Below are 26337 nucleotides of genomic sequence, written 5' to 3'. Positions count from 1 at the left end.
GTGTCCAAGTTCCTGATTCCCATACAACCCTAACTCCACAAAAAGTTAAATCCACAAGTTTTGACCAGGTTCCAAAGAATTTAGTTCACGTAGATAACTCATTGAACTCTGCAGACCTCTCATTCTTAGACAAATATGATGCACCTACCTTAGCGGATGAGTGCACCCGTAAACATCAAAATGTCGATAATAATGGAGTATGGCAAAATTTGTTGTACACAATGGATGCAATACCAACAGCGTTGCATTTTCACTCCATTAAGTTCGACATCCAGGTGGAACTGTTAAATACTTTAGGTGTTTATGTAGCAGGTATAGATACAAAATTACACAATTTAACCAACCTGGTGGTAAGAGCCTAGACTGATATTAACAATCAATTAACCAGATGTACCTGTTCACATATTATAGATAAAGTATCTGACCTCCAGACTATTTTAAGGATCTCATATTGAAGAAGTTAAGAAATTAGTTGTTCAAACAAACACAGATCAATTTCTAATTCACAATAACAAATAAGGTCCAGGAGTAGATAATGTTGGTATAAAGTTCCACCAGACTCAGCAAGATGTGCAACCGTCCATATGTAGGACATCAATAGGGGAAGTTGGGGATCCCGAAGTATGCTTGGGTTCCGCTACTGCCAGGGATGAAAGCACAGTTTCACAAGGCAATGTTAAAATAAAGATAAGTCAGGTTGCCTATTCCACTGGTTCAGGAGATAGTTTCAGTGGTGCTCCCCATTGACAAAAAAGACTAGGAAAAGGTTGCATAAGGCTCGGAATAAAGCTAAGAAATCCACTGTTTCATCGGTCTCAGTTGATAAAACAAGGGACTGCTTCTCCTTTTTTAATCCTGCCGGTCAGAAATCTCAGAGCCAGGATGATTTCCACAAGGGTTCGGAGCCCCGCTCTGATTCTATTGAACAAAAACCTAAGATCTCTTAATTGAAGAGTGAGGCACAACACTGTTTAAGGAATAGTGAAAAGGTTTATTCGAATGCTGCAGATGCAGCGGTTTCTAGTATAGTCGGTCACAATATGGAGTAGAGTTTAAGCGAGTTAGTAGGTTTTTTGAGCGGGAGTGAGAGAAAGCAGAGCCTTGGAAATGTTAGCAGAGCAATATTCTGTAACCCGCAGCCCAAGATTGAATTGGCAGCTCATAACGAGGCATTGCCCCTGCCCCAAGATCATGTAACCCAGTTAATGCTTGGGGACTACTAAGCCGACATGATAAAACTCTGTGTTTCTTCGAGTCTGCTGCTTCTGGCAGATTAATTTTTTAGTGAGTGAAAGCAAACCAGGCCCAAGCATATAATTAAGGGCTATGTCGGGTAATAAAATAGCACATAGCGTGATATTATTTTTATATCCTTTGTATGAATCTATGGGTAGCCACGATAGTCTTAATCAGGGCCTAAATCTAAAATTGATTTTATCTATCCTTGTTTTATCTTTCAGTAAAACTACTGATCTTCTTTCTGTTCAGTTTAAACACATACATTTTAATTCATCTCATGAGTCTACAATAACAACTTGGTCTACCGATGAAATTGTGAGCAAAATTCTAGATGCAAGTCCCTATTTTAAGGAAAGTGGCATTGGTGTTATTAATTTCACCCCCTCAAAATATCCCTCAATATTAGAGGCTTGAAAAAAGATAGAAATAAAGTTGAAGGGGAAAAGTTGAATCCCCTACTTAGAGGAGCAACTGGTCCATGGAAAAAATCAGTATGCAACACAGGTTTGCTGATCTCTAAAAGGAGTCCGCACTGTGAACTGTTATCCAAAAATTAATATGCAACTAGAGCACTGGTCTTGGCTTCCACCTACCCTTGCAAATGTGAATCCAGGAGATGAGAATTGAATCCTGCCTGTTATAAATGGAAATTAATTGCAACTGAGGATTTGTTTTTGGAATGTGCATGGGCTGGCCCATTTACTGGCCGATCCAGATACTATTTCATTTTTAAACACTTTTGAAATGCTGTTGTTCCAAGAAACATGGAGAGAACAAGCAGCACCCTTGCTTTGGTTCAATGAGTTCAATCTCCCAGAAGCATGCACTAATAAACTAGGCTATGTGAAGGTGCGGTTTCTTATGCTATGTTGCCGCCGTATTAAATCTAATGGTAGATGCAGCTGATTTGCATCTGGATTGGTTACAATGTCTTTTATTACAGTATAATAGCCTTAAGATGATAATAATCAATGTCAATTTAAGCGGGAGGGCAAATAAGTTGACCCGGGTGTATACTCTTTGGGATATGTTAAACTCATTATTAATTTGGCACCCAGATGCTGGTCTCATCATTTCTGGTGATTTTAATGTACATCTGCGAGGTTTAGACTCCTTAAATGGAAAGGGTAACAGAATTGAAAAAGAGTGCCGTGATAATATGTACAAGCTCGGGTTAGCTCTGTTAAAAGATAAATACCGTGAGCAAATCCAGGCCAGTTTCTTCTTTTAATTCCTCTAAGCATGGCTCCATCATAGACTGTACCTTAATTTTAGGTAATTTATGTCCAAAATTGGTCGAATATATAGTGACCCCTTGACTCAAGAGTGACCACAATCCTCAGGCAGTTATACTACAATTGCCAATAAATTGTAATCCTAGATCTAATGAGCTCCTCGATATGGTCCATTGCAATCTGAAGAGACTGGTATGGCATTCAGACAAACATGAAGTAATAATACAGGCAGCCAAAGTAATAATAAATGATAGTGAACAGTGCAAGGTGGGGTAGTTTCCATGATTGATACATGGAATTATATCACATCTTCCTTGGTGGGAATATTTCCAATACAAAATCGAAAGAAAATAAATTTTACATCAAGCTCCCATCTTTAGTCCTGCTGATTACATCGAGGACACGAGACCTACCTAAACGCTTCACGGCGTCTCGCTGTGCTGAGGCGCGCATTCTGGCTGCAATATAGCGGCGCTTTTTTAAAATCCTTTTTGCTCATTTACTTTGTTATTATTTCTTTATCCCCTGCTTTTAGGTCATCTCCACTCACCTGCACTATAATCGGCTCCTCCACCGTGCTTTTGCGGGTCCCGGTTCCTGTGGGCGGGCTGTGTGTGGTAGAGTGCTTTGTGGCGGCCATATTGTGTGAGGGGTGTACGCTCTAGTGGCTCAGGTGACGGACTCCTCTTAAGGGAGGTAACCTGGGGGCTCGGCTTTGCCATCTTTAGTCCTGCTGATTACATCGAGGACACGAGACCTACCTAAACGCTTCACGGCGTCTCGCTGTGCTGAGGCGCGCATTCTGGCTGCAATATAGCGGCGCTTTTTTAAAATCCTTTTTGCTCATTTACTTTGTTATTATTTCTTTATCCCCTGCTTTTAGGTCATCTCCACTCACCTGCACTATAATCGGCTCCTTCACCGCGCTTTTGCGGGTCCCGGTTCCTGTGGGCGGGCTGTGTGTGGTAGAGTGCTTTGTGGCAGCCATATTGTGTGAGGGGTGTACGCTCTAGTGGCTCAGGCGACGGACTCCTCTTAAGGGAGGTAACCTGGGGGCTCGGCCTTGCCATCTTTAGTCCTGCTGATTACATCGAGGACACGAGACCTACCTAAACGCTTCACGGCGTCTCGCTGTGCTGAGGTGCGCATTCTGGCTGCAATATAGCGGCGCTTTTTTTAAATCCTTTTTGCTCATTTACTTTGTTATTATTTCTTTATCCCCTGCTTTTAGGTCATCTCCACTCACCTGCACTATAATCGGCTCCTCCACCCCGCTTTTGCGGGTCCCGGTTCATGTGGGCGGGCTGTGTGTGGTAGAGTGCTTTGTGGCGGCCATATTGTGTGAGGGGTGTACGCTCTAGTGGCTCAGGCGACGGACTCCTCTTAAAGGGAGTCATGCTTACGCGCAGCGGTCACGCGCAGCGGGTACGCCGGATCACTGCCGGAGTCACGCCAGAGTCCAGCCCGTCTGCGCCCGTCAGCGTCCCGGAGGCGAGCGGGGCGGCGGGCTGGGCTCAGCCACAGGGCTCATGTACTCCTGGGTCCCCCTCGCACCGTTATACATCTGGTGAGCTGCGCTCCCTACAAAAGCTGGTGGATGGCTGCTGTACTGTTTTCCCCGGACGCCATAGGGGTAAGTCCTGCTGCCCTGGCTGTGGCTGGCGCCCCAACCGCGTTCTATTACCGCCCCACAACAATGAGATCGATAGTGTTGGGTATCTTTGCATGCTGTTAAATACCAGATCTGCGTGCAAATACGCACAAGACATTTTTGAACTCCTTGACACGGAAAAGCCACTTTGTCTTATGTTGACCGAGACGTAGTTAGGGGAACTCTCAAATCCTGATGTTGCCATGGCCATCCCGCCTGATTATAATATCTTCAGGAAGGATAGAGCCAAGGGAAGGGGCGGTGGAGTGGCACTGGTGGTGAAGAAATGCGTGCCATGTGCTATTCTGCCAGTGGATGATATCCATGGCTCCGAGGCCCTTGCCTTTTCCATCACATTGGCTCCCTACCAATCTTTTAAAGGCTTATTAGTTTATAGACCTCCTGGCCCACCTGAATCCTTCTTTGAAGACTTTGACTCAGTTTTGCTGGGGCTGGCTCTTAAAGCAGAACACTGCATAGTAGCCGGGGATTTCAACTTCCGCATGGACGTTCCGTCGGACCTGGACACCACTAAGCTATTGGAGGCTACGGCCCCTTTGGGCTTGATCCCTTATCTTCAGGGGCCCACGCATGACAAGGGACACACTCTCGACCAGGTCTTTTTGACATCTCCTCTCGAGGTGAAAGAGATTATCCCGGTGCTTTGGTCAGACCATCGGCTAGCTAAATTTGTGATCAGAGGCACAGTTAAACCTTTTAATTCTGTGTCCCAGCAGCAGGGACGAGCTCCTAGGGCATACCATCGAGTGACCCCTGCAATGTTAGCCCAGGCTGCCCAGGATCACCCTTGCCCCCTTTCAGGCGACCTGGAGAAGGACCTGGAGTCTCTGCAAGCATGGCTTCTGGATAGGCTGGACGATCTTGCCCCGGTGCTGGCCCCCCGTCTAACATCGAAACGGGTTTCGGCTCCCTGGTTCACTGCGGCACTGTCAGCTGCCCGACAGCAGTGTAAGGCAGCCGAAAGAGCCTGGCGCTCACAATACGATCCAGTGGCTAGGCTGACCTATAAGATGGCGGTGAAGGCCTATCACCGAGACATTCGCCTTGGAAAAAAAGCCTACCTTGCAGGGAGGATAGAAGCCGCCTCCAACTCCTGTAAGGAGATCTTTACCATAGTGAGAGAATTCATGGCCCCGCGGTCCAATACTTCTCAAGATATGCCCTCCAAATCCTGGGCATTGGATCTTGCTAATTTTTTTACCAGCAATATTAAACATATCCAGGATTCCTTTCCACTGGTGGCGCCCGCGGGGCTGTCCAATCCTGAGGATGATCTGCACCTTCCGGCCCCGTTAGGTCCGGTGCTGGCCGTCTTTCCACCTATTTCAGCCCCTGCTTCCTTAGCGCTCATGGGCAATCTTAAATCAGGGTCGCCCTTGGACCCTTGCCCGGCCAAATTTTTGGCAAAAATGGCGGAAGTAATTAACCCGCTGGCGAATCCACTCCTGAATCTCTCACTGTGCCAGGGAGTGGTTCCGCAGGCCTGGAAGCAGGCAATGGTCATTCCTTTGCTGAAGAAGCCTGGTCTTGACCCTAAGGCTCCGGTCAATTATAGGCCTATTTCCTTATTGCCGGCTTTGACGAAAATCTTGGAGAAGCATGTACACACGGTGCTCTCCGATTTTCTGGAAACACACGAGATTCTGCACACCACCCAATCCGGCTTCCGCCCGAATCTCAGTACAGAGACCGCGCTCTTAGAGGTCTCAGAAACCATTAAAGGGGTTCTGGACACTGGGGGCAAAGCCATGCTGGTGATGTTGGATTTGTCGGCGGCTTTTGACACCGTCCCCCATGACGACCTTCTCGCAAGACTCTATGAGATTGGCCTACGGGGGACGGTGCTCAGCTGGTTTTCATCCTTCTTAGCTGGCCGCCGGCAAACGGTCTGGGCCTCCCCAGATTCCGCCGTGATGCCGCCTTTGGGAGTCGGGGGTCCCACAGGGCTCTATATTGAGCCCGACCCTTTTTAACATCTTTATGACCCCTCTGGCGGCACTGGCGGAGTCGTTTGGGGCCCAGATCGTATCCTACGCCGACGACACCCAGCTCCTCTTCTCTTGTAAGAGGGGAGGAGACTTTGATGGAGAGAGTATCCGGGATTGCCTTGGGGCTGTTTTTAAATGGTTCCAGCTGAACAGCCTCAAGTGCAATTCCGATAAGTCCGAGGTACTCTTCTTCGGGTGTGCGACGGAGCCAGACTGGCAAGCTTGGTGGCCCAGTCACATGTTTCCTCCGTCTTGTTCTTCCCAGATTGCCAAGAATTTGGGGGTCAAGATGGACAGGGGTCTGACGTTAAGAGCCCAGATCCTTGGTGTGACGGGCACCTGCTTCGGCCTCCTTAAGATGCTGCGGAGGTTTCTACCTCTTCTGTCTGAGGAACATAGGAAGCTGACTGTGCAGGCTCTGATCGGCTCTAGGTTAGATTATTCCAACGTTCTTTACCTGGGCCTGCCAGAGTACCTGCTGCAGCGGCTTCAAGTTGTGCAGAACGCGGCCGCGAGGGCCATTTTTGGCCTTAATAGGCGAGCCAGTGCTGCGGGCTTGCTGCAGACTCTACATTGGCTGCCCATCCGTAAACGGATTGTTTTCAAGGCATTAACTTTGGCCTATAAAGCTCTCCATGCGGTGGGAGCAAAGTATCTCCAAAGGAGAATTGTATTCTACCATCCCGCTCGCTCTCTCAGGTCAGAATCTCTGTTCTTGGCGGCAGTGCCACGAGTGAAGAGAGCCCGCATTGGAGGTCGCTCCTTCGGACTGCTGGCGCCGCAGGTGTGGAACACCTTGCCGCTAGAACTCCGGGGAGCTACCAGTCTGCTTGCATTTAGAAAAGGCCTCAAAACCTGGCTGTTTACTCTTTAGGCTGTTCTGCTGTCTTCTCTCGGTTCTTTTCTGTATTTCCCTTTGCTTTTTATTACTGTTGTTGTGTTATGTTGCTGTAGGTCTCCCTATTCAAAAGCGCCGGGACACTCTTTTTGAGTAGCCGTGCGCTATACAAATACGAATATAACATAACATAACATAACATAACAAATGGTATACCTTCCAGCTATTTACATTAAAACATTCCCTTAATGGAGCCGTAAGGGTTGCCTTAATACATAGATACCAGAAATCTTATTATGTATACAAGGATAAAAAGAGGGCACTAAAGACGAGAAATGTGGGTGGCTAAACCAAGATACTAATCTGGACTATGGAATAGATTACTTCTTGCTTCTAAACAAAATAATGAAAAAATGTTTTGGAAAATAATTAATGAACTTGAAAGGGAAGGTAATTAGCATTACGGAAGCTGAATTGGTAAACTTTATTACTAACCTGTATGGCACGGTTAATCCAGGTAAGCAAGACCTGAGCTTTAATGGTGATAAAATTAGCAAACCAAATTCAGTGAAAGTGAGTGACATAAGTCCGGGTATAAATAATGTTGTGAATCCTACTGGGCCTCACACTGAGCAAGTCAACAGCTCTTATTTGAATAATGCTTTGGATTGTATAAGCATTAATAAAATAGATACCCTTCTACGACGTCTTCGATCAAATGGTGCTCCTGGCCCAAATGGGCTTCCTAATGTCTTGTTTCGCGGCAATATTGCTATGTGGGCTGGTGTATTGACCCCAGTGTATAACAAGATACTGGTATTGAAAATCATACTGGTTTCATGGCAAGGCAGCATCCTGCAGCCTATTTATAAAAGAAGCCCAGTTCACAACCCTGAAAATATCAGTTAATCCCTTAAACTGACGTTGATGCTAAGGTCTTTGATTCATGCCTATTGATTGACCAGGAAAATTTGGCAGCAGAGTTAGGTATAATTCCACTAAATCAAACAGGTTTTCACAAGGGCCAATTAACTATTACCAATCTGTTGTGCCTCCAGAAAACACTGGCTCAAATTAAGCACTGTGAAACGGCAGTTTAGAAAAAACCTACATTTTTACATTGCTTTTATAGATTTGATTCAGTTCCTCGAGCCTTATTGTGGAAAAACTGGCCGGCTGGGCCATTCCACGGATGCTAGATGCAATTATTCTCCTCTATACAAATACATGGGTCCAGGTTAAGCTAGGTGTCAGTGATACCCTATCACAAAAAATGAAAACCCACAATGGCCTAAAGCAAGGATGTGTCCTTGCTCCTTGCCTATTTAATTTGTTTTTGTCAGACCTTCCTCAGCATTTGGAATCCGTTAACATCCATTCCCCAAAACTATGTGAGGTGCAACTTAGCTATTTACAATACTCAGATGATACTATCTTATTGAGTCAAACCCCAATACGTTTACAAAGACTGATACATGCTTTTGATGGTTATTTCTTACTGAATGACTTGAAACTGAATGGTAAAAAAACTAAAATCATGAAACCGGCCCGGTTAAACCAGGAACGAATTCATGGAGGGCCAGAGGCGGGCCAATTGCAATGATTAAAACTTATAAATATTTAGGCATTCTATTTGATAACAGTTTTTTGTTTAAACATCACTTTAAAGATTTGAGGGCAAAAATGATTTGCATAAATCACTGAGATGCCAATCATATGATTATCACCAGGGGGAAAGATGCAGAACTATTGGATCTATTAGTAATCAAGGCACATAAAATAATTTTTGTGAACCCCAGGTCAGTTTGCCAAGTAGAAATAAGACTGGAGTTCGGTCTCCTACGACAGTCTATGGTGTTGCAAGGGTCATTTTTTAAAGGCATTTATACCATGGTTACATTTGACCCTGTTTCTCTAGAGTAAAATTGTTGGCATGAAATAATCAACTCTGCCTATACTGTTTCCTGGAGATCCTATATTTCATTCTGCCTTCAGAGTTTTGGTCTGCAGATAGGGCCGACTGATCGGAAAATGGCCAACTTGAAACAAATGTTAAAAAACAAACTAAAATTAGCTCTTTAAATGCAGATAAACAGCCTTAGAGGCAAAGACCCATGCAAGGGCAGTGATTAATTCACATCAGGCTCTTCAAATCCAGCCATACCTGAATGCTTATTTCTCGGTTCAAATAAAAAAGACATTTCTAAAAATTAGAATGGCTATAAACCCAACTAAGGAAGGTACGCCGACCTGGAGTCAGAAATGGCCTGTGTGGGATGACAAATGAAACCCAATTGCACATAGTGTGTGTGTGCCCTAAACTGCTTAAAGTATGACATACCTTTTTAAACCCCTATTTCTTAAGACCGGGGTAAGATCGGCTTGCCAGGCCCTTATTTTATGTCTATCAGGTCAGTCGATTTCCCTGCTATGTCAATTGATAACGTTTCCAGTTATTGCTGAAAAGCACTTGGTATTCACAATTTACATGTTTCTTTTGTGAATTATGAATTAATAAGGGTGTTCTAGGTCACAGACATTCTGTATGATATTGTGTCAATACTGTTGTTATGGTGTTTAGTTCCAAATGTGATTGTGAAAACCCTGATGTTTTCAAGATACATTGCACAATGTGAATATAATAGTTTGTTTGTACAATGGATTGTATACAGCAATGAATTGGGTCAGTTTAAATAATAGGTAACTCAGACCCTTCAATCATTCTGTATTTTGCATCATAGTGATACAGTAGGTGTTTATATGTTTTCACAGTAAAAGCGAGTGTGAAGATCTTGATGTATTTTTATAGCTTATTTGTACAATGTGGATATTTTGGACAAGTTACTGCCCATGCCGCTATGTATTTTATATAGTTTATTTGTACAATGTGGATATTTTGGACAAGTTAGTGCCCTTGCCACTATGGTACTTTGAATCAAGAGAAATGTTTCAAACACACTTTCATAGCCTGTTTGCACAATGGTATTTATTCCGCATAAACTCTAAGAATTGGGTCAGTCTTAGACTATAGGTGTCCATTCTGCTGGTATGGCAATTAATTCTAAATGTGATTGTGAAAACCCTGTTGTTCTATCTCAGATTATTTGCACAATATGGGCATAGCAGTTTGTTTGCACAAGGAAATTTATCTTGTATACAGTCTATGAATTGGGTTAGTTTTAGATAATAGGTTTTTTAGAATACATAGAGACACCACTTTGCCCATTTGCACTTTGAATCATAATGATATAGCTGGCGGTCATATGTTTTTCTATTGCACATTTGCACAATGTTACTTAATTTTAATAGTTTTTATTGTTTATTTTTAAGTACAATTATAGTACAATTATAATTTGTCAATAGATTTGTTTGAGCTTGTCTTAAAAAGAGTGTTTCAAGTGGTCCCAATGTAAGGGTTTGGAATGTAACCTTAGATACATTCTCCTAGAATAGGTGCCTATTGTCTGATGAAACTGGAATAGGGTTTCTTTTGTATACGTTTTAAAAGTTTTAACTGCAAGGATATTGTTAATCAAGCAATAAAGCAATAAAAAGCACTCATTGTACAAAAACAAATCTTAGCAAGCGCTTACAAATGTATACTATTTTTTTAATGTTACTTAATTACTATTGAGCGTCTGCATTTAATGCTCATTTATTTATGCCTAGAGGCAGTTAGTGGTCACATAATAATATAATAATTGTTACATGTGGACCTAGTTCTTAAATATTCTGTTTGAAAAGATTTCTCAATCTTGACTAATTGCATTTTAAAGTAACGGCACCAGATGTTATTTTTGTATCTCCTAAGTATATTGAGCCTATTCATGAGCTGCATTTTGTAGAACATTTTATAGTACTACAAAATATACTACAAAATGCTATTCACAAACCTAGGTGGTAAGCTTATGTCTCCAACTCCCTTATACCTATATCTGTGGAGATCTCCACTCTGACTGTAGAGTCCCGCTCATGAAGATATACATTTTAATAGTAAATGTGGAAAAACACAGGGGACTGTCTGGAAAATAGGGAGTGCTTACAAATAAAGGGTAGGTATTAAGAGAGGAGTAAGGAACAGTTTAAGGTAGGTGAGAGAAGGCTAGAGAGAGGTTTGAGGAACTTAACCCCACCCACAAAATAATAAGCCTATGGCTATTCCCAAAGTACAGTTCTATAGGTCCTACAGCCAAAATGGGACCCAGAACTGTATGAGTTAATCTCAGTCACCTCAGTTTGGAGCAATCCATATGCAAATCATTCTGAAGTGGCATGGATGCTAAATAATAAAAGACTGGGATGCGGCCCAAGTAATAACCAGTGTCTGAGATTAATTCAAGCATTCCATTCATCACTTTTTGTATACCTTAGTTTGTCGTCCTAAGTGGGACAGGTATGCACATACATGGATCCCATGCACACCGTGTCACTGGAATGAAGCCTTATCAGTCTGATGAACCCTGACTAGGGTGAAACTAATCCTAGGTTGCTTGTGTTCCGGTTCAGGGAGCACTTGGCCTGACAGTTTGTGCTGGACAGTTCCCAGTGGAGCAGGGTCAAGGCTGATTTGCATATGGCTGTGTCCAAACTGAGTTGGCATGGTGTGCAAAATATCAATGGACTAGGATATGGCCAGAGTAATTACCAGTGGCTGAGATTGCTTCAAGCATTTCCTCTATCACTTTTTTGTATACTTTAGTGTAACTGTTTCAAGAGAACAGATTTGGAGGTTGACCTTTTTTAAATCCACAATGATACCGCATATATAAGATCCAGGAACAGAGAAATCCCTCACTGATTGCCCATGGTCATGAAGCTAAAGAATTGAAGATATTGTTTTCAATAGAAGTCAACATTTGTCTCCTCTTGTGGTATCTCTTTAAATTAGTCAATTCATAGAATAAAGGAAAAGGGTTGCATAGGAGGGTGGTCCCAACAGAAATAGGTGGGACAGAGATGGTTTAGACACAATGGCATTCTAAGAAGTCAAAAGAGTGCTGGTTGACGGCATCTGACCACAGCCGTCAAATACAATTGTTTATGTATAAATCAATAGCAAGGCCTCAGTGGTGCAAATCACCAATAATTCACATGCGTCTCCATTCAGACAAACAACTCACATGCCTCCTGTGTGGTACTAAAAGCACACAGGTTTACACAGATGGGAAAACATTTCAAATACCATGCTTCCTACATCATGTGTGGTTCTATGCCACAGATGCTACCACTTAAAGCACCCGTTCAGAAGGGCTACAATGCAGTCAGCCTTGTGACTGATTTCTGATATGAGTTCGGCTGCAGGACACTGGAGAGAATGGAGGCTGCAGCATGGTTTTGCTAGTCAAGGCGGGCTCAGGTAAGAGTCAGATGGAGTGGTTGCTGTTGACCTCCCTGGACCTCTTACATTTCCATGTGTTCTCTTTCAAACTGGTAGAGGCATGACTGAACATGAGCGTGTACCTGAGAAAAGAAGGTGTTGGGGTGAGTATTTTGCATGTGCCCTAGCTCCTGCTTTCTACATCAGCTCCCCAATGAGACACTTCCCCATGGACAGGTGGCTTTATTGGTACAACTGTGCTTGCACAGGTCTTGCACAGGTGTTTTTCACCCTGCTCAACAGCCATACCTCATGCAAATTGGCCAGTGAAATAGAAGTAGCCAAGTGCTTCTGATACAAGATATTTTGAGTCTTTTTCCATCAAAATGGAATATCTTTTGATAATGTCTCCCTAAATAATCGCAAATGCAGACCATGTAAAATTGTAAGTGATTTTAATTGATAGATGTGTCATGGTCATAGATTGGTTGTGAGATATTACAGTTGGTGACACTGCTGAGTAATAAAACAAAAAAGTATTTTTTTATTATGTACATGCCTTTGTGCTGTGCCTTAACTCTTCTCAGTACATCACCTCCGTTAAATATCCTACAATAATAGCACCAATCACATTGTGCACTAGCAAATAAGCATTCTATGCCAGCAGCACTCTGCAGAGGGCACACTTCCTCAGCTTGTGGATAGAGCAGTAGCGGTGCGTCCATTGGGGCGTAGGGGCGTAGCCCCACCAGCCCTGGACCCGCGGCTGCCGTAATATAATTAAAATAAAAGTTTTTACTCACTGTGTGACATTAAATATATTTACACCGATATTGATTCGGCGCCGCCGGGCAGCACCCGACTGAATCGGGAGTGCGCAGGGGGCGGGGGGAAGGGGGGCTGGTGTGGTCACGGTGATTGCAACGACGTCACGACGAGTCTTCTAGCTGTTTTCCCGCATGCATGCTTCGGGCAGCAACTTGCCCGAGCATGCGCATGAAAGTCCCCAGAGCCCATTAGCTAGTGGGGGGGGGTGCAGGTTTATGCTGGCGGCACCCCCTGGCAGCAAAAGGGCGACAGGGCGAGCAGTTAGTGTGCCCTCCAAGCCCAGGATTGGCCGGTCACCGCGCAGGGGCAATCCATATTGGATGCCGAGCGTGGGTGCCCTGCAATGGCCAATCACTGTCTCTGTAGTCATGCAGTCACTGCAGTGATTGGCCCCTGCCATTTGCGGCGCGCGGCGCTGCAGTGTCGTCGTTGGATCATCCGGTTCAGCCAGGTAACGGTTCACTCGCCTCGTGGACAGCGTGTGGAGTGGAGACGAGACAGACAGACAGTGCCTTTTGATTGCCAGCCTGACGCCGCCGCCTTTCTTTCTGGAGTGGAGTCGACTCATTCTTCTAGTGTGTGCATTCGATGTGAGTACAGCTCGTCGTCTCCACTTGATTTCCTCCTAGTACAGACAGGTTGCAACTTGCAATTGAGATCAGATCACATTTTGTTTTTACTTAGCGGATGACCGTAGGTTTTGTTTCTAACTTAGAATTTTCTTCAATATATTACGCATGTTGGGGACGTTGTGAAATGTTTGTTACTGAGTGTTTTGCACGTTTTCCTTGCGGAACGGCTTTGTCTCGTCATATACACCCCTGTGCATTACCAGATGGGAAGCCCTGCACTAGTTTGCATTCCTGCTCCAGCGACCACCGAGAATGATTTATTTCATGTGTTTTTTAAGCTCTTTTACCGTAATCGTCCTTGTGCTGACAGCGCCCTGATTTAGGGTCTGTGAGTTCAGCTTCCGTTATTTCCCAATGTAAATAGTTTGCATATGGCAGGTCAAGTCTTTCTACGCGCGAGGAATTCAATTGTACTCTCTTAAAAAAAAGAATCTGCTGCTCCGTGAGGCTGTTATAATATACACACTTTTGTTGCTAAAGTAAATTGCCCTGGACTCAAGTTTGAAAAAAAACATAAGGGCCCTGCCTGTCAGCAGCCTGACCTCTCTGGAGCACTCCCTTGCAATCAGGCTCGCTTTACCATCACACAATCGCCACTTGTGGTCTGTATAGCCAAAAGCAGACCTAGTACGAACATCATTGACTGGACTATGTTTTAGAAGGTAAAAGAAGTGCACTTGAATATGTTTTTGTGTTTTGATGCTTCTGGGAAGTACTGCTCTAGAAAAAATGTAGCAGTCCAAAGGAAAATGCCCCTAGTCTGCATCTGAGGATAGAGGCACACCCTCAATTACTGGTACAACCGGACCACGGTTAGTTAGGAACCAGCAAGACGATGGTGAGGAAATAACTGCAACCAGCCCCCAGAAACCCACTGTCACTAAATAAAAACTCCTGTCAAAATAACACACTCAAACCACAGGAAACAGCAGAGCATTCAGACACTGTGGATAACCATGCTAAATGTAAATGTAGTATACTTGTAAAGAGCACAGCTGTCCCAGCAACGGGGCGTCCCGGCGCTGTATAACTCTGGGGAACCCGTCCTGGCTTTCCCTGTGGGATGGTCCCTTGCTGGGAGCCTCCAAGGTGGAGCCAGGCATCCCCGGAATTGGTGGGGCCGTTGTGGAGATTAGGCAAGCTAATGCCCAGAGTTGCCTAGTGGAACCCCTGATTAGAGTAAGCACCGAAGCGAGAATTATCGAGTCCGCTGACCAAGGTCCACGACCCTGCCGCGTTGGGAATTGAACCCTGGTCCCGGGCTGACTTCTGCTCTCAGGCCTGCCGCCTCTAACCAGTGAGCCACACTACTCCACTGCTATCATCGTTGACTCAACAATGGGCACTCATGAAGCAACTGAGGATTAAAACAAAGGACTCTAAAAATAGTCGAGTCCTTATGTCTCACAAAAGTTAAATTGGAATTCTTGGTGGACTAACAAATCATATCACAGCCACCGGAGTTCCCTGCACTAAACTCTGTGAAAATCTTGTAGGGTGCTTCACTAACAATGTGCAGATAAGATAATGCGTCCAATATCTGGCTTCATTATTCCATTGAAGGCTGTTGCCTTCTAATATTCATTGACTAAATGAACTATAAGAATACTGCTTGTCTGCTTCTAGGCACCGACTCTTCCTAAATCCTTCTCCAATTAAGATAGCAGCCAGGGCAATGTCCTAGGTCAGTCTTTAGAAATCCAGCTTGCCTTTCAAACTACCAGTACATCAAGCATTGATACATTCCACTGTTGATTCAGATGGAAGAGTGGAGGGCTTTAAATCAAAAGAGCTGTCTCCTTTTTTCAAGACACAAGGTGTAGGCCCTGAGGATCTCTCTAGATTTCAAATCTGCCTTATCTAATGTGATTAATCTGTGTTATACTAACAGTTCATTGACGTCAATCATATCTCAGATGGTTTTCAAGCCGGTTTTCACCAAGGTGGAAAGACTGAATCCTAGATGGTGTACTTTGAGGTGATATGTTTTAGGGTCAGATGTTGGCAGTGTCAATGTACATATTTTTTTAGACAAATGGCTGACTTCCTTTACAACTGGATGAAGGCAGTCACCCATCCTCCAAATCCGTGGTCCTTTCTACATTTATTACCAAGTTTTAATCTGCCTTGATATTTTTTTACACGTGTGATGATGGCATTCAGTTTTTGCTAAGATTCAAAAGCAATATGAACGTGGCGTTCATACTGCTATTGAATCTCAGCAAAAACTGAATCTGAAGCTCTTTGCCATAAAGTCAGCATAAATGAGGTTAGCCACTTTATTGTCCAATTGCTTTTTAAATTGCATGTGTGCAAAAACAAATTTTGAGTATTAATTCAATAGAATCCTTTATTCAGCTACAGATGAGCCATAAAAGAACAATATAAATATAATACAAACAGGTGTTCAAAATGTAAATAACAACAATAAAATATTCGTAGTAAAGAATTCTCTCCTTAGTGAGTGCACACACAAATATTATTTCCATAACCTTTTCTGATTTTCAGAACTGCCCATTATGCTTGTGTTTTCCTGTAAACAGAAATATGAGTTTAAAAAAGGTTGGTCTGTGCAACATGTGTTGGCGCACAATTCATTTTGTGGCGTTCTCTGTTCGAAAATTCATTCCATCATCCGGCTAAGCAGTCTCCATATTTTCGCTGCGTTGCCAGTGTGTAATGAGGCGACAACAGTTCACAGTGTTTGTGGTGTTACTATATGTGTGTAATGTGCACACATATCCTGTGGCTGAACTTACACTCAAGTATGCTCTGCTCCCAAGCGTGACTCAAGTTACACAGGCAAGGATTGGAGCATGGAATCCACGCCTGTGCTTTGCCTTCACTCCTGTATCCTTTAATGCTACCAAGATAGTGTTTGCTTCACTGATAAATCCAAGACAGTGCTTATTCATTTATTTATTTATTCATTTTTACATATCGCGGTCATTACCCAAAGATGTCGGAGTGCTTTATGATAAAGTAGGTTTCATTACAAGGGAAATAAAGTTACAATAATTATAACTGTGCCATTGAATGTCTTCCCTGGTTTAATCTGATTTCTGGTTTTCACGTTCCTGACAATGTTGGGCCACATTACCCCGGCATGGATTTTAAGCTTTATTCTAATGTTTATTTAGGCAATAATGGTGAGGTTACAAAACTGGTGCTCATGTAAAGCGCTCTGATGCCCGATGTCTCGGGTCTACTTCGCTGTATAAAACAAAAAAAAGAAACATTAGTTGTTGGCCTATATATGTAGGAGCGTTGGCAGTCTGCCAGACTATGTTTCTGGTCCCAGTCGTGAACTAGCAGCAGGCGGCAGCGCAGAAGCTTAATGTGCCTGCTGCAAAGAACATATATACCTGATACAGATCACAAAATGCATATGATGTAAATAGGTCAGTGAGGCACTGCTTTTGTCAGAGAGATCCTTTTGTTACTTGCAGTTTCTAAGTTAAAATCCTAACATACAACAGCGAGCTATTAACTGTCATCTAAGAGCTGGATGCAAACTGCAAGGAAAAAATTGGAGCGTTATGTTTTTTCCCCACAGTCTTTGTTTCATTACCCTACTGTTTCAAAAATAAATTGTTATCTTTTCATTTTCAGCACCTGACAACCTGATAAATTTCTGCATTTTGGGGCAATTTTCCAGCAAACAACAAGATAACCCCAACCTCCTTTGCTGCTCTCTCACCCGACCCCGGCTACAACACAGCAAACACCAGTGACCAGTGTTAAAGGTAAGCAAACTGATGCTATATATATTTTTTTACATGGGAGTTAGGGCTATGTAGTATGTGGTCACTCTCCAGTGTCTCTTTCAGTGCCTCCAGCAACCACTATGGCACAGAGAGGCAGGAGGCAGTACCGCTGTATTTTAGCAGTCATTTTGTGGGAAGGGGAGCTGTTGGAGATGTATTTGTATTTGTACTGAAATGTCATATTATTGCACTCCACCTTATATGTTGTATTTTGATTATTGACAAGTTTATCAGCAAACAACCTCCTCCTTTGCTGCTCTCTCACCCGACCCCGGCTACAACCCAGCAAACACCAGTGACCAGTGTTAAAGGTAAGGAAACTGATGCTATATTTTTTTACATGGGAGTTAGGGCTATGTATCTGGTCACTCTCCAGGCCCTCAAGCAGTGTCTCTTTCAGTGCCTGCCTCCAGCGACCACTATGGCACAGAGAGGCAAGAGGCAGTCTGGCTGTATTTTGTATTTGTACTGAAATTTCATATTATTGCACTGCACCTTATACGTTGTATTTTGATTATTGACAGGTTTCTTTAATATATATATTGGTAAGGCCAGCAACACACCATCATGAATACAGTACAAGAGCTGATTGCAAGGTCATTCCAGTCACGGCCACTTGAACAAAAACTACAGATAAAGCAATTAGGACCTCATCAGCCTGAAATAAATCTACAGCAAACTACCCAGGACAGAGGAAAAATGTCAAAACGAACATTCTCAAATGCCTGGTACAAAAAAGCTGATTGGCTTACAGGGTGCCCTATAAAAAATTCTCTGTTCTGCTTCCCCTGCTTGCTGTTTGGTGGTGACTTTTCTTGGACACGGCAAGGAATGGTTGACCTGAAGCACATCGCTGAAAAAATAAAGAAGCATGCGCTCACAAGAAATCATCTGGAAAACCTGACAAGACTGGGAATGTTGGGGGAAGACGCACCAATTGAGCAGCAGATAAATGATGCATATCGCAAATCCATTCAAAAACACAATGAAGCTGTTGATAGGAACAGACAAAATCTATCCAGGATCATTGATTGCATTCGTTTCTGTGGGGCTTTCGAACTGGCATTGCGAGGCCATGACGAATCAGAAACTTCCTCAAAACCTGGTATCTTCCGAGGCCTAGTGGATTTAATGTCAACCTTAGACAAGGATTTGGAAACACATTTAGCACGTGCTACAGTCTTTAAGGGCACCTCTAATACAATACAAAATGAACTCCTTGACTGTATGCTCGAAATTATAAAAAGCCATATTGTGCAAGAGTTGCGAAACACAGACTTTGTGGCTATTCAGGCTGATGACACCACTGATGTGGCCACTAAAACACAGTCCGTGTTAGTGTTTCGGTACCTTGACAGTGACAGAAACATTGTGGAGAGGTTTTTTGGGTTCTCACATTTAAAAGACTCTAGTGCAGCAACCATCACTGAAGCCATACTGTGTCAACTGGACTTAATTTTCCCGGACCTGCCTCAAAAACAAAAACTTATCGCACAAAGCTATGATGGTGCATCCGTAATGAGTGGAAACCTTGGTGGAGTACAGAAACGAATTCGAGATGTGTACCCTAATGCTCATTTTGTGCACTGTTATGCCCACCAACTCAATCTTATTATGCAACAGGCGGTATCAAAGATCAGAGAGACACGAGTTTTCTTTCAGGATATCGGAGGCATAGCAGCATTCTTCACACGTTCCCCCAAAAGAACAGAAGCCCTTCATGAGATTGTGGACAAAAGCGTACCAAGGGGATCCTCAACTCGTTGGAACTTTCACATTCGTACAGTCAACTTAATCTTTGAAGACAGGGAGGGCCTTGAGAAATGTTTTTACGCCATATCATCCAGCGAAGACTTTGATCGCACAAGTCAGAATGAAGCCCATGGCTTTCTTAGAACACTACAAGACAAAGAGTTTCAGTTCTTACTGTTTTTATTCCATGACATAATGACTCATGTTGATGCATTATACGATCGGTTACAACTAAAAGACATAGATACTGTCTCTGTGAAAGCCGTTACATCTGCATTTGTACAAAAGATAATGAAAGTGAGAGATGGGGTTGACGATTTGGAGAGCAAACTGCCAGAGGATTCTATTTTTGCAAACCGCAGACAAAACATCACCTCTCTGGTACGAATTGGATAGGAGATATGTGACATTGTAATTGTGCAGGCAAAAGAACGTTTTTCATTCACAAAACATTTGGTGACTGCCACTTTATCGCAAAGTAAAGAGCTTGCACAATATGATGGATCCTTCCCTGAGCGTGCTCTGAATCAGGCTGCGGAAGCATATCCCATGCTCAAAAAAGAGCAGTTGAGAACTGAGTTAACTGTACTCTACGGAATGCCTGTGTACCGGAAGGCCACAAGCGCCTTGAGTTTGCTGAGGTTAATTCATAAACTGCATATAGAAAGCTCACTTACAGAGACAGTGACTTTACTCAAAATTGTGATTACGACTCCAATGACAACAGTAGAAGCTGAACGATGTTTTTCATCCTTAAAGCGTATAAAGACATTCCTCAGAAACACCATGCTAGAGGAAAGACTAAATGCTTTGGCGATGCTGTCTGTAGAGAGCAAGCTAGTCCAAAAGATACCGGACTTCAATATGCAAGTAATTGACAAGTTTGCTACACTGAAAGACAGACGTGCGGACTTCCTTTACAAAAAGTGAATGCTGCTACTTGTTGGTTGAATACAAAAATTCTGATTGAGGTAAGAAATGCATTGTTATCTCTGTTTTTAAAAGTTTTGTAGTGTTTGTTCTATTTGGAGACTACACAGATTTGCTCACCTTTGTTCACTGGCCGGACCTGTCTCCCGCAGGGTGAACGATTTGTTGCTTGTGTTGCCTATCAAACCTTTCCCCTTGGCAAATTGCGAAAACCTTTATACCATTTATGTTTGGGGTACTTGCGTGGACCTATGTGAAGTGTGTACAAAGCTCAGCTCAACCAGAATCACGGTAACAGCGCATTGCGCTGCCTCTTTTATATTCAGTATATTGTAAGACTGTTTTTCTTCCCCCGCCTTTCCTTGTTTTGTTTCCCTGTTTTCCCCTTGCTTGCCATTCGTTACTCTAGAGTCTAATGTTCAGTATATTGTAAGACTGTTTTTCTTCCCCCGCCTTTCCTTGTTTTGTTTCCCTGTTTTCCCCTTGCGTGCCATTCGTTACTCTAGAGTCTAATAGAGTCGGAAGGCCGTAGGGGAAGACTGTGGACTTTTTGTCAAGTTCCTGACGCTCCTGCGGAACGAACCTGGCAACCATTACACTGCTGTGTAACTTCTTCTACTCTTAGAGCTGAGATTTCCATGAAAGTCTTATAGTCTGAATTCAGCACCTGAGCATAATAGGACAGAATGTGAGGAGAGGTGTGGCGCCGCGGCCAGGGCGACTGACGCTGGAATCTGGGGATGAGGGTTCGATCCCCGGGTCCGGCGGCGGGTTAGCCCAGCACCATGCAACTCTGGGCAATAGCTTGCTTAATCTTCCCGACGGCCCCCAGCGCCTAGAGACCCTAACGGGTGATTGTGCGCTATACAAATGTGGATTATTATTATTATTATTATTATAATGTATGAAGCTCTGTGGTAATACTGAATAAGCAGCTACCTATGTTATGCCATCTATTAATGTAATAACTGCACTTTCACAATTGCTTTATTAACCTTCCTGCTTTCTCAAATTTGCTTGAAAATGCACGATTTTTCTTCTTTTTTTTCAAAATTTTCTTGTGGGGGGGGTTATCCCCCCAAACCCCCCTTTTGGGGTTCGGGCTCGCTCGCTACGCTCGCTCGCTACGGTGCTGTATGCAAATTAGTTTGCGCACCACCACTTTAAAATCTCACCCACCGCCCCTGGGATAGAGATGGCTCTGTCGGGCTCTTTGATGTGTTACATTGCCACCAGCTTCAGCATTTCATTGTGCTTATTATAGATGTATCAAGGTTACTCTGAGAAATAATTTCCAGTTATGCTGAAAGTATTGAGCTTTTGGTGAAGTGGACTTTGGAGCGGGGTGGTTCAATTTCAAGTATGTTTCTCTAGTTGTCCTAGAGAGACAGCCTTTGTGTAAACTGATGCTTATCACAGCAGGAAGTACTGGGGCACACTCCAAGTTGGCACACCCACAACTCTGGAACAGTGAAGCGTGAGATCTCCCCGAAGGAGCAATCGGGTACATACAAAGATGAGGCGTGACCTAGATACTTTTTCTCCTTGAAAAGCAAAAACAGAAATCCCACACCTTACCCCTGCCATCCACAAAATGACAGTGCTCAGGTAGACAAATCTTCAACATCTTGTTGAAAAATAGGCCTTATGGAATTTCTAAAAGTAGCCCTAATTGTCTCCCTCCTCACCTCTGTATCTGGGCCTTCTCCCTCAAGCCACAGAATCCCCTGTTCGGGAATGGGGATAAGCTATCCTCACCCACATGCTCGCCCATGCTAAAGCAGAGGAATAAAAATGGATATTACATTGCTTTCCAAGTGTACTTTGAAGTAAACCTCAATGGTAAACATCAATAACTATTCTGTCCAGCATTTTTCAGAAACTCGATTTTGATGGTTGCATTCGATGTTTGTATTATGTTCCCAGTATAGTCTCTTGTGCTGCTTTCACCAACGACGGCACTGCTTCATTCAAGCTTAGCCCCAAGCTCACAGTCTTTCTCCATATATGCATCCAGCCATAACGTTATACTTAAAACACTGAGTTGATCAGCTGATCTAGCTGAGGTGGTTGTGTAGCAGTAGTCTGGCAGTGGACAGACTGTTTGTCTGATGCTCGGACATATCAAAAAGTACCTAATGGAGCACTATCTCAAATGCAATGAATTATTTTTCTTTCTACAGTTTATACCACAGAGTTCATGCTATTTCAAAAGTCTACTCTATGTTCCTCACACCCTGGATGAAAATGTTTTCATTGACAAAACATTTATGATTGTTGCTGAGCCTGTTTTCTTTAGATGGCTTTCTCCTTACTTTTTCTGCTTTGCATGCCTTCTCTCTCGGAGTACAGGTTACTCAATGTCATATGCACATTTTGGGCCAGATGTAAGTCTCTAAATTGCATGCGCAAACAGGTTTGTGACCCGTCTGTGCATGCAAAATGGCCCAGGGCCATGTACAAATCCTAAATAGCGAGTCACAATTTATTTGCAAGTCGCTATTTAGGAATTGCGAGTTGCAATTAGGAAGGGGCATTCCCGTCCTAATTGCGTCCTCAAATCATTGTATGAATGTTTTGTGACCGCAATTGTGGTCGCAAAACACTCATAAATACCACCCTCTTCAAGAGGGTGGTAATGCAGTCGCAATTTGAAATGGGTCCCCAGGGGACCCCTTCGACTGTGTGACTGTCTCTAAAAATATTTTTTAAGGGCAGGCAATGGTACCAGGGACCACTGACTGCCCTTAAAAAAAAGAAAAGAAAGTTTTTCATATTTTTTTTAATGCATCCCGTTTTCCTTTGAGGAAAATGGGATGCATTAAAAAAAATAGCCTGCTTTATTTAAAAACAGTCCCAGACATGGTGGTGTGCTGAGCAGGCAGGCACAGCAGGCCACCATACTTGGGAGGGCTTGTCATTCCCAATTGGCTCGCAAATTGCAAGAGGCTCCTTAATATTATCGAGCCTTGCAATTTGCAACCAAATTGGGAATAGCAAATGGTGTTAAACACACTGTTGTACATGGCAAATTGCACCTCGCAAATTGCGAATCGCAAATGAGTCGCAATTTGCGAGGCAGAATTTTGCTGGTCATACATCTGGCCCTTTCTGTATTTTGTTGTATTTCAGCAAGTTACCACTTCAAATAATATAACCTATCCATCTTTGAAAGTCATACCCTGCAAACTAGCAATACCTAACTAACATACGAATCCCACCAACCTTGAGCATAAACTCACATACACCCCTCTAGTGATCACATCTCAGTCCTACTCATTTAATCCACCACAAAGACACTGGAATAAATGAATGAAATGGTCTCTGTAGAGGACAAGACTAATCCTAGCTACCAATAACAACTGGATTAATTATCAACCGAGAGATCCAGAGCAGCTTGTGGTCTGGTGCAAATTACATAAATGCCTCATCAGCGGTAGTATGGGCTATATAAATACAATTACAATTACTCTCATAGAATTATAAAATAATTATCTAAGAAAATATATATTCTACTGAGTCAGACAAATCATAAAATCCCATGAAATACCTACCTATCTTCTTACTAAATTGTTTTCAGGAAACATCTCAAAACTTTGCTGTTCCCCTTGTAGACGCCTTAAGGATAGAGTTGTAAACAGTACTCTATAGCGCTGGGAAGCCTTCGGGCAGTCATGCGCTCTAAAAATACCTAAACATAAACATGTTTTCCACACAAATAACACTATTGTCACGGATCAATGCACTACCAAAAATCCTTTTCTTTTGCGTCTTTTGCAGCCATTCTGGTGACAAATCAGCTGTGAGTACAGGAGAGTCCCCTAGGTAAGGGGGACTTTTGTGAGGACAGAGCATCTTTATGCTATGCTGAGTGAGCGTGCATTGTTATGTTTAGTTTGTTAAGTGGCAGGATCAAGATTCATTTGCACCTATGGCTATATTGTTCTGAGCTTGATAATGACACTTGCAACAAAAAGCACACTGAAGCTTGCCAATAAGTTCTCAACGATCCCCAAAAGCCATGATCCTATTCAAAGATTTTTGCTGAGTTTGTGGCTTAACAAACGTGGTTCCTAGTAACCAGTAAAAATCCCCTTAAGTTATTCAAGCCAAAAAGTCATGGTGGTGTTCCTCTGTCCAATATAAAATGTTACTAACTGAGGCAGTCAGTTTACCTCAGTCTTCTTCAATTTGTCCCTTTCCTCAACTTTTTAGGTCTCAAAGGAACACACCCCCATTTTTCATCTGCCACTGAAATCCACCATGCTCAATGGGTTAAGCATAAAGCTTGTGTGATCTAGATTCCAGCAATGTGTATTATATGTGATGCAAACATTAGCACGGTTCAAGGTAACTCATTCTCTTGCCATAAAATTATCAGATATGGCTAACAAACAGCTCATTGGCTTAACCCTACCAATCAACCAAGAAAGTGTAAGACCAGGCAATGCCCATTATGAGACAGCACCACTCAAAATGTATTAAGGAAACGAATTGTGATATATTTGTAGAAAATATGAGGCAGATTACTTATATTTGATGCAACACAGTACAGCAACTAACATTGCAGCACTGTACTGCATTATAGAGAAAAGCAGAATAGTGACATATCTGCTAAGATTTGGCGCTGTTTCTCCCTCCCCCTGCACTGCGCTGTTTAGGCAGCCCCGTGCAAACAAATACCCCTGCACCATAGCGCAAGGGTGTGTGTGTGATTCTTACATAGGTTTTGTAACTGGAAGTGCATCCTTCCAGCACAATATACAATATTTATACATAGTTTAAAAAGTGTGTATGTGTACTGTACAGCACATATGCAAAGTTTGAAATATTTGGATACAAGAAAGATTTTCTCCAACTTTACGACTACCCTGAAACGGCATAGATTTTTTACACTGGCTCTGTCTATCTTTTTTAGTAGATAGTGTTTGTGTAAAAAATCATTGATGCTTGCAAGGGAACGCCCACACAAATATCACCATACAATAGGTACAATAATGTATCAAATGTCCACAGATTATCTTATTCTTGCGTTCTTTAATTGGTTCTTAAGTCTTTAGTCAACACGTGTTTCATCGCCTCAGGGAATGAAACCCTCAACTTCATCAAGGCTTAAATAAATATAAAATATGCACCATTTTCCGTGACCTTTTATTATTCTTGCAATTTGCGCTTCCAACGTAGGGACATTTGTGCATTGTACTATCATTACTATGTTTCTCAGTGTAACTTTATGGTGGCAACCTATGCACATTTCTATGATATATATATTTGAACAGTTAAACATGTAATATGCGCCTGCAAACTTATAGTATTGAGTGTTTGTGGAGCTGCCATATGCCAAGCATTCTCATTATTAGATGATCTTTAAGTGACTTGCATATCTGTATATCCCTGTATAGTACATTGGCATTTCATTGCGGTTCATTTGAATATTGTTAATTTGGTGCTGCGAAATGTCGCCATTCCAAACTGGGCCCCAACATAAAGTGACAACAGATATTTCAATACTGTGCTGAATAAAACACTTTTTGTTTGTAAATACTTGTGCATGTCATCATTGTGTAATTCGGTTTGTCAAGTACTGTCTAAAAGATACAAGGGAGAAATGGGAAAATCCATAAGTATTCTATTAGGACGTCCATTCCAGTCTATACTTATTCACATGTCTCAAGATATTAATATCAAGACATCCTACCTTCCAGTTATACTTCAGTCCCGGCCTGCATATCTGCAATAGTAGTTCCCCGCTCTCCAGACTCAAACGTGTTCTTGCTTAGACTGTCTTCCTTCCTTGCATAACCTAATTCTTAGAGAAAATCACATTTAAGATGTGAGATAATTAGTACGCGAAGACTCCCTATCTTCCTGTAATATGAGAAAGTACATACAGGTCTTTGAAAAAGGAATGGCTGGTGTACAGCCTTGTTATATTGATCCGTTGCAATTGAAAACAGACTATTGCTTCTATCAGGATCAATCTGCCCGAAATGCGGTCACCATATTGGAGTGTACAACTGCGTTAATATCTTATGCTTCATTACCTTATTCTTGCCATTCTCCATCTCTACTTGTCTCAAGAGTTAGTGTCTTCATCTCCAATTAAGAGGACTAAGTATATGTCTGTACTGACTGTGTA

The sequence above is a fragment of the Lissotriton helveticus genome, chromosome 2_2, assembly GCF_964261635.1.
Source record: "Lissotriton helveticus chromosome 2_2, aLisHel1.1, whole genome shotgun sequence".
In the NCBI taxonomy this organism is placed as follows: domain Eukaryota; kingdom Metazoa; phylum Chordata; class Amphibia; order Caudata; family Salamandridae; genus Lissotriton; species Lissotriton helveticus.
Note: the sequence above shows the minus strand (reverse complement) of the source record.